This window comes from Ochotona princeps, chromosome 21 (assembly GCF_030435755.1).
Source record: "Ochotona princeps isolate mOchPri1 chromosome 21, mOchPri1.hap1, whole genome shotgun sequence".
NCBI lineage: Eukaryota > Metazoa > Chordata > Mammalia > Lagomorpha > Ochotonidae > Ochotona > Ochotona princeps.
Genome location: NC_080852.1, coordinates 20220503 through 20229783, shown reverse-complemented (window position 1 = coordinate 20229783; position 9281 = coordinate 20220503). Strand labels below are relative to the sequence as shown.

The 9281-nt window shown below is 43.6% G+C and overlaps 1 protein-coding gene across 2 annotated transcripts in view; it reads left to right on the top strand.

Moving 5' to 3' along the window:
- Positions 1–9281, top strand: part of ABHD6 (abhydrolase domain containing 6, acylglycerol lipase) — an 81750-nt gene that overhangs the window by 29047 nt on the left and 43422 nt on the right. Inside the window, exon 1 of one of the 2 annotated variants that reach the window (XM_058679117.1) lies at positions 8202–8258. The exons of the other annotated variant lie outside the window; for it this stretch is intronic. The gene's annotated coding sequence lies outside the window, so the exon portion shown is untranslated. Of the gene's footprint in view, positions 1–8201; positions 8259–9281 lie in introns of those variants that run through there. 2 annotated transcript variants of the gene reach the window in all.

Below are 9281 nucleotides of genomic sequence, written 5' to 3'. Positions count from 1 at the left end.
TGCTTGCAATGAAAGAATCTCAACTGAATTTGAACTGTGGTAATACAACAAGATGGAGGAATCCACCATCGGGGGATGGGGAGGGCTGGGGGGGGGGAATCCCAGTGCCTATGAAACTGTGTCACATAATGCAATGTAATCAATAATAATAAAATTTTTTTTGAAATTTTATGAAGCAAAACGAAAAAAAAAAGAGGAAGTGTCCATTTAGCAAATGGCAGAGTCAGGGCTGCAGATCTTGTGTTCCCTGTTCCTACCCACTGCTCTGTCCTGCTTTAGAGGGCTACTGTGAATGTGTGATGCAAAGTCCTGAAGCTATACCTGAAATTAATTCTTAGAGACCAGACTCTTCTGGAAGCAGAAATTGGTAAAAGCTGTGTTTCCATGGAAACCCACATTCAGTTAGGTCGTGTTCTACTGTAGCTGCACCAGCAAGGAGCTGCTGTTACTAAAATAGGGTACATCTCTCCTTTTTAAAAAATGTGTTTATTTATTTGAAAAACAGCAGTAGAGAAATGGAGACTTTCTGTCTACTCAGTCACTGTTTAAGGCCCACAATAGCTAGGGGTGGTCATGCTGACTCTAAGAACCTGGAACTCATTCCTTTTCTCCCACATGGTGGCAGGAAGCCAAGTACTTGTGCCATCACTTGCCACCCCCAGTGGCAAGTGGGGGTGCCATTAGAAGGAAGCTGGAACAAGGGACAGAGCTAGAACCCAGACCCAGGAAGGCCAGTATCGGAGGTAGGTATCCTGGCACTGGGTTAGATGTCTGCCCCAGTGAGCATATCCTTCTTAAAGAGGCAGGATTTTCCTGAGCCTTCCCAGTGTGCATTTCCATGTCCATAGAAGTTCCATGGCAACTGAAAAATGTGAGTCTTGTGCAAAACATATAGCGATGAAGAACATGGGTTTAGGTGTCAACCCCTACCTCCACTGACTGCTGACTCTGTGACCTAGGGCAAGTTACCTAACTTCACAACCTGGTTTCATCATTGTGGTGTGGTAGAAGTTAGAACACTCACACCTAGTGGCTGTTGCGATGATGCATAAGAAACTTAATGCCCATCCAGCATGGGCAATAAAAAAAGGTCTGTTGGTTGCTAATTGTTCTCCACCTGGTCTCTGACTTTAAATGAGAAGCCACTTGAAAACTAACAAAAAGCAGCAAATTACTCTATCCTATGCAATTGCTTTCCCTTCTAACCTGCCCTAGTGCCCTCTGATCCAGTGTCTATCCCACTCCTGACTTTTGGCTTGTTCCCAGTTACTTCTGTGCCATTCAGAGATGACCAGATGTAGTTCCTGGTGCCTGACTGGAACTCCCAGTCCCAAGAAACCCAACTCAGGTACCAGGAGCACCATCTAAAGGGGAAGGAGACCATGGCCTGTCCAGATAGTATAACTCAACTCCCTGCTTAATCCCAGCAGCTCAGGGAAGAGAAGACACGGGAGCAAGGAGGATGTGTTTTCCTGGCATGTATTGGGTGGGCTAGAAAGCATCATGATTTAAACAGCATCATGCAGCCTGCATCCTTGAAAATTACATTGAAGTATTCAGGTATTCAGGTTTAAGCAGCAATATGATGGGGTGTTTACTATTTCTAGGAGACATATCTGGGAGATCCAGAAGAAGTTCCCTGGCTCCTGGCTTCAGACCAGCTCAGCTCTGGTCAGGGCAGCCACTTGAGAAATGAACCAACATCTCTATCTCTCTCTTTTGCTGTAACTCTGCCTTTCAAACAAATAAATAAATCTTTCAAAAAAAAAAAAAAGAAAAATTGCTCAACCTCATGGACCATCATGAACTTGAGGGTTGGGCTCTTTCATACCCACTGGCTTAGGAAAGCTCTGGCCATGCTGAGTGCTGGCAAGGATGACTCCAAGAGTCTAAAGATAATCTCTTACAGTGTCTTCCAAAAGTCAAAATTTTGCCCCTATGTGATCCCGGTGTGTTCAAGGCAAGGACTTTAACCACTACGCTATCGTACCTGGCCCAGGATTTGCTTACTTGATAGGCAGAGTAACAACTGAGAAAAAGAGAAAGAGACAGAGAATGATTGTTTCATCTGCTGGTTCACTCCTCAAATGACTACAGTAGCTAAGACTGGTCTAAACTAAAGGCAGCAACTTGAAGCTCCATCCGGGTCTTCCGTGTGAGGGGCCAAAACACTTGAACTGTCTTCCTTTGCTTTCCCATGCACATTAGTGGTGACCTGGATTAGAAGCACAGTAGCTGGGACTGGAACTAGAACCTGATTTAAGTTATGAATGTTGCAAGCAGTGGCTTAAGCTGTGTATCACAACGCCATCCCCAGAGATCTTTTCTTTGTGAGTTTAGGAGAACTTGCTTTTGTGACACTTGGGCTTGATCTTTTCCTTTACTTTAAAAGTCATTATTATCTTTAGTAACTGTAGGACTCAATTTTTACATTTTGAATATTTTAAATAGCATTATGCTGAGAAATTGAAATTTTTATCATTGTGCAGCAAGTCTGTGCATCCTCATTTCTGGGATAAATTTGGTCAGCTCACAACAAGAACAAAGAGCAAATCTGGAGTCGCAAGGATCTTTTGGAATTATCAGGTACAAAATATAAAATAATTGCATTTATAATGTTAGCACAAGTAAAATACAAGTTCACAAAAATTAAGCAGTTTTTTAAATAACTAGATTGGCTCTTTTAAGAACAGAATCAAAATGTTAGAAATGAAAACATTCATTTTGAAGTTGAAAGCATGATCATTCAAAGGAAGGAATGGATACTTAACACTGAAAGGATGGGTTCAACAGCAAGTAAGACATAGATAATGAAAAAATGAGCTGTAAAAGAAAAGTGAGATCTCATTCTGGAGTGAGATACTGTCCTGTGTTAAGCTCTCATTCCCTTTTCGGGACTTTCTGAGGACCCAAGTTTAGGGCAAAGGTCAGGTTATGGACATTTCCCAGAAACATTTCAGAAGGTTTAGCCTTACTGTCACCATTTTCTATTGTCTGGACTGTTACTCTTTCTGTTGGCCCTCTCTCACTCCCCCTTCCTCACGCCTCTCTCATTCTCTCTCTCCCAATTTCCCTGACTCACTGGGGCAAGTTTTCTTTTGAGTTTGGTAATACTGGAGTTGACTTCATTGAGGGTTTGTTTTTAAGCATAATATGCATATGTAAAATTGTACTAAGTATCTCTTTTTTGGTGAATTGTTATGGGTGAATACCCTAGTGTAGTTATCATCACCAGGATCAAGATATAGAATACTTTAGATACCTGCCTCATGCTGCCTTTCAGTGATTTAGTTGTTAAAGATAACTACTCAGGCAGGTGTCTGGTGTAGCAGCTAAGACAACACTTGTCATGTCCACATTCCACATCCAGGTGCCTGGATTTGAGTCTCAAGTCCAGATTCCTGCTCATTTGCACCCTGGAAAGCACCATATGGTGGCTCAAGTAAACTCACATGTGTTGAATTCCTGGCTCCTGGCTTTGACCTGGATCTGCTGTGGCTGCTGTAGCCACTTGGGGAGTGAAGACAGAGATAGGAGATCCCTGCCTACCTGGCTTACTCTGTCTCTGCCTTCTTAATAACACTAATAGTGATAATAATAAAGATAACCACTATTCTTATTTTTAACACCATATAGTAATCCCTGTTTTGTTGTTTTGTGCCTTATTTCTTTCAACAAGCTCCTGTGTGGTTAGTCATGAACTATGAGAGTCCCCGGGACTTTTTTGCTCTTGGGGCATATCCTTCTTTGTATATGCATGGAGTCAAGGAATGCAACTCATCTGAGAGACCACTAAAGCTTACTGAGGGTCCTGGCTAACTGTGAATCTCTCAGATCAAGTGCTTCCATGTTATTGTTGGCTAAGACTTAGTCTCCCAGTATCATCCATGGGTGTGTTGTAAACATTTGACCACAAGACAACTGATATTTGACGCTTATTTATTCCTTACCATCACCTTCACTAATCTTAATATACTTTCAACTCTATAACTCAACACAAGATCTATGTTATTAAGAATAGAATGTCTTGAGAAGGGTGCATCTGGTCCACCATATGCTGGGATGCAATTTGAATTTAAAAAGCTTAAAGGTGAGACTGTTATATTTCACCATTATGTTTTTGGCATATTCCAAAGCATTGAACCAATTCTGAATCCCAGGTTTCTTCTCAGCTTTGTTTAAGACCTGGTTGGGGTGAGCATTTGGCCAGAGTGGTTGAGGTGCCTGTTTCCCACATCGGAGTGCCTGGGGGCTCTACTCAGCTTGAGCTCTCAACTGCAGCTTCCTGCGAATGCACATGTGGGAGGCAGTGGCAATGGCTTAAGTGACTAAGCTCCTGCCACCAACATAGGAGATATGGACTGAGTCCCTGGTACCTGGCTCCAGACCAGCCTCGTTCTGGCCCTGCAGGCACTTGGAAAAACATCCAGAGGATAGAGGTCTTATCCATCTCTCTCTCTCTTGCCTCTCAAATACAATTTTTAAAATATGATGAGAACTTTGGATTGATATTCGTCTAAGTTCTTTAAAATGTCAAGATCAGAGAACTGGAACATTCTATTAAAAATGTGCTTTAAGTTTGACATTGTCAGATAAAACATGTATCCTGAGCAGTAATTTCTCTTGATCCAGTAACTTGAATTCATTGCAGTAGTCTGGTGTTCTTTCACTATCTTTCTTCTTCTTTTTCTTTTTGTAAGATTTATTTATTTGTATTGTAAAGTCAGATATACAGAGAGGACAGAAAGAGAAGAAGATCTTCTGTCTATTGATTCACTCCCCAAGCAGCTGCAATGGCTGGAGCTGAGCCGATCTAAAGCCAGGAGCCAGGAGCATCTTCCTCCAGGTCTCCCATGCAGTTGCAGGATCCCAAGGCTTTGGCCCATCCTCGACAGCTTTCCCAGGCCACAAGCAGGGAGCTGGATAGGAAGTGGGGCTGCCAGGATTAGAACTGGCATCCCTATGGCATCCCAGCGCATGCAAGGTGAGGACTTTAGCTACTAGGCTACCGCACGGAGCCCGATCTTTCTCTTACCTTGAGCACAGTTTCCCTCTTTGTGGTACTGAAATCTTAATTTCTCAGTGATGAAGATGAAGGAAAGCCTGGAACTGGGAGTTTTGTTTTCCCGTTGCCACCTGATAACATTCTACATGCTGAGTTCCATTCTTTTTTTTTTTTTTAAAGATTTATTTATTTTATTACAAAGTCAGATATACAGAGAGGAGAGACAGAGAGGAAGATCTTCCATCCGATGATTCACTCCTCAAGTGAGCCGCAACGGCCGGTGCACGCCAATCCGAAGCCAGGAACCAGGAACCTCTTCCAGGTCTCCCACACGGGTGCAGTATCCCAATGCATTGGGCCGTCCTCGACTGCTTTCCCAGGCCACAAGCAGGGAGCTGGATGGGAAGTGGAGCTGCCGGGATGAGAACCGGCGCTCATATGGGATCCCAGGGCATTGAAGGCGAGGACTTTAGGCTAGGCCGTGCCGCCAGGCCCACTGAGTTCCATTCTTACTCATCTTACTCCAAGTCTAGATTTTTAAAAAATAATTTTAAAAGTTTTACTTTTTTATTTGAAGGGGATGGTAACTCACACTAAGAGAGAGAGAGAGAGAGAGAGAGAGAGAGAGAGATCTTCTGTCTGCTGGTTGACTTCCCCCAAATGGCTTGAAGCTTGGGCTGTGCCGAGAGCTGGAGCTAGGATTCCAGAATTCTATTGATTTCACTGGGTCTCCCATGTGGGTACAGGAGTCCAAGCATTTGGGCCATCTTCTGCCATTTTCCCAGGCACATTAATCAGAGCTGGATCTGGAAGTGGTGCCCGTATATGGTGCTAGTGCCACTGACAGCAGCTTAATTTACTATGCCACAACACCGGCTCCTTGATTGCCATTTTCAACAAATGAATTAATATACTGGGAATTATAGTTTTAAAACTATATCACTGAGTTCTTCCTGTAGTTGTATGTGTTAACTTTGTATTGTCATTGTTCTTATTGCTTAACTCTAGCTTTGGTGTACTTTTCTCAGGTCACAAAGATAATTTTATTGTTTTTGTATATAGTTTTTTTGAGGGACAGAGAGAACAAGAGGGTCATCCCACTTGCTGGGTTAGTCCCTAAAAGCCCCAAAGGGCCAAGACTGGCTAGGTCAAAGCTGAGATATGGGATGTGGACATCTAAACCAGTTTCTTAAGCACTAGGACAAATACTTGCTCGTTGAAGATACTTTTATATAAGTTTGTGGGAAAATGATATTGCAAACTAAGATTGTTAGTGCCAGCATTGTGTTGTAGTAAGTACAGAGACACCTGCATTCCACAGGGATGCCAGTTCAAGTCCCAGCTGATCCACTTGCAATCCAGCTCCCTGTGAATGGCTTGGAAATAGTAGCAGAAGCTGGCCCAACTGCTACCAAAGTGGGAGAACCAGAAGCTGCTAGATCCTGGCTTCAGCCTGACTCAATCCTGGTCATTCTGGCGATTTGGAGAGTCTATCAGGGGATGAAAGAGTTCTCTCTGTTTCTCCCTCAGTCTGTATAACTCTGACGGCCAAGTAAATAAATAAATCTTTAAAAAAATTATTGTAGTGGGGACCCAGCAGGGTAGCTTAGTGGCACTAAGCCTTGTATGTGCCAGGATCCCATATGGGCGCTGGTTTGTGTCTTGGCTGTTCCACTTCCCTTCCAGCTCCCTGCTTGTGGCCTGCGAAAGTATTGGAGGATGGCCCAAAGCCTTGGGATCCTGCAACTGAATGGGAGACCTAGAAAATCCTGGCTTTGGATCGGCTCAGCTCCAGCTGTTGTGGCTACCTGGGGACTGAACCAGTAGATGAAGGATCTTAATATATCTCCTTCTTTCTATATATCTGCCTTTCCAATAACAGTAAATAAATCTTTAATTTAAAAAAGTTCATGGAATATGCATATTTTGAAAAAGCTGCATAATGTTTATATAGCTTTTTAACCTTCAAATAAATGTAGTTTTAGTTCCATTCTTTCCCATAAACTTTTCCAAGTACCTTCATATAATTTGCCCATATTTAAGATTATTTTGCTTAGGGCCCGGCGGCGTGGCCTAGCGGCTAAAGTCCTCGCCTTCAATGCCCCGGGATCCCATATGAGCACCGGTTCTCATCCCGGCAGCTCCACTTCCCATCTAGCTCCCTGCTTGTGGCCTGGGAAAGCAGTCGAGGACGGCCCAATGCATTGGGACACTGCACCCGTGTGGGAGACCCGGAAGAGGTTCCTGGTTCCCGGCTTTGGATCGGCGCGCATCGGCCGTTGCAGCTCACTTGAGGAGTGAATCATCGGATGGAAGATCTTCCTCTCTGTCTCTCCTCTCTGTATATCTGACTTTGTAATAAAATAAATAAATCTTTAAAAAGATTATTTTGCTTGTAGGAAGGAGTTAAATTGTGTCTTCCACAGCTTGAATCCTGTGCATAAATAGATGCTTAGTAAGCATTTAATTTATAAGTAAATATGTAAGCAAGATTTAAAGCAATTTAGAAATAAGGTTTTTAGCTTAAAATACTAAAATTTTATGGATTTATGGGTAAAAGCTCTTTTAAGGTAATACTGTTCTCTCATATTTGATTCATTACTTGTGGTGGCCTATACGTTAGAGGTTACAACACAGACATTTGTGTTTAGATATAAACAACTTTAAATTCTGGTGGTATTGGTGACTAGCTGTGTGACCTTGGGTAGCTTATTTAACCCCTCTGGGCCTCAAAAGGAATCTCCTCATCTTGGTGTAGGTGTTTAGCTTAGTGTTGAAGAAACTTGTGTTTCACATTTTAGCACCTGGGTTCAATTCCTGACTCCAGCTTCCTGCCAGTGCAGACCCTGGGAGGTCGCAGTGGTGGCTCAATTATTTGTGTTCTTGCCACCGGTATGCAAGAGCTAAATTGTAGTCCCAGCTCCCAGCTTTGGCCCCAGCCCAGGCTGGTATCTGCATCTTTGAGGAAGTGAACTCTATCATCTGTTTCCTACTTGTCTCTGTTTTTCCAAGTGAAAGTTTTAAAATATGTAAAATATGTAAAATGGGGCTAATCATAGTACCTGCTCCACAGACCTATTGGGAGGAGTCCTTGAGATCATGTACTTAGAGCACTGAGCATAGATGAGAACACAGAAGCTCAGGGCATTGTGGGTAACTAACAGTCACCTGTTCTGTGCCACGCATGTGTTGTTTCCTGGAGAAATGGAAGTGGAAAAGGACTCATAACTCAGTGGAGTTGAGAGCCACCTAGGTGAATAAGGAGATCGCCATGTATAGTATGTTACGGGAGTCTAGATGGTGGAACAGTTACCTCTGTATGAAGAAGCAAGGAAGACCGCTGCACGGCAATGATAACTGAGCACATTCAATGGCTCATAAACCCCAAGAGTGTTGCTTGGCTGCCAGCTGCGTCATGCAGCACCTTATGTGTCCCATTCTTCTCCCGCCTGCATCTGCATGTTGCCAACATGGCCTTGGTGACAGTCCACCAAATTTGTGTGTGATTTCTTGATTGGATGATTTAGAAAATTTTATTTTTTCATTTATTTTATTTGCAAAGGCAGAAAGAGAGCTCCCCTCCTCTGGTTTTCTCTGTCAATGCCTACAATAACCAACTGTGGGCCAGGCGTAAGCCAGGAGCCTAAAACTCCATGCAGGTCTCCCACATGGATGGAAGGGACCCAAGTACTTGAGCCTTTCAGGGTCTACAAAAGTGGGAAGCTGATCTCAGGAGCAGAGCCATAACTGAAACCCAGGTACTCTGAAGTGAGATGTGGGCATCCCAACCAGTATCTTATATTCTGTGCCAAATACCCTGTTGCTACCCTTTTCTTATCATCAATTGACTCTTTGAGGCTAACAGTGTGCTATGGCTTGAGTATGGTTTGTCCCCACCAAAACTCATGTATTTCCCAGAGCAACACAGTCAGAGGTGGCAGAACCTTACAGAAAGAATGAGGTCGTGGGTGCTCATGAGAGCGGGTTGTTTGTCGAAAGTGCAAGTTGTTGCAAAACAGATCTAGTTCTCTTGTGTACAAACTTCTCCTCCCCTTGGGCCTGCTTGCTCTTCTGCTCTCTGCCACGCTTTGCAGTTGGATGAGGCTGGCATTGGAAGCCTCACTGACTCTGGTGCCATGCTCCTGGACTTCCAGAACTGTGAGCTAAGCAAACCTATTTACTGTATACATCACCCAGTGCTGGTGTTTTGTTACAAGCACAGAAAGCAGACCAGGGAGAGGTGTGTCTGTGCTTACCCACGGTGGACCTGCCATGC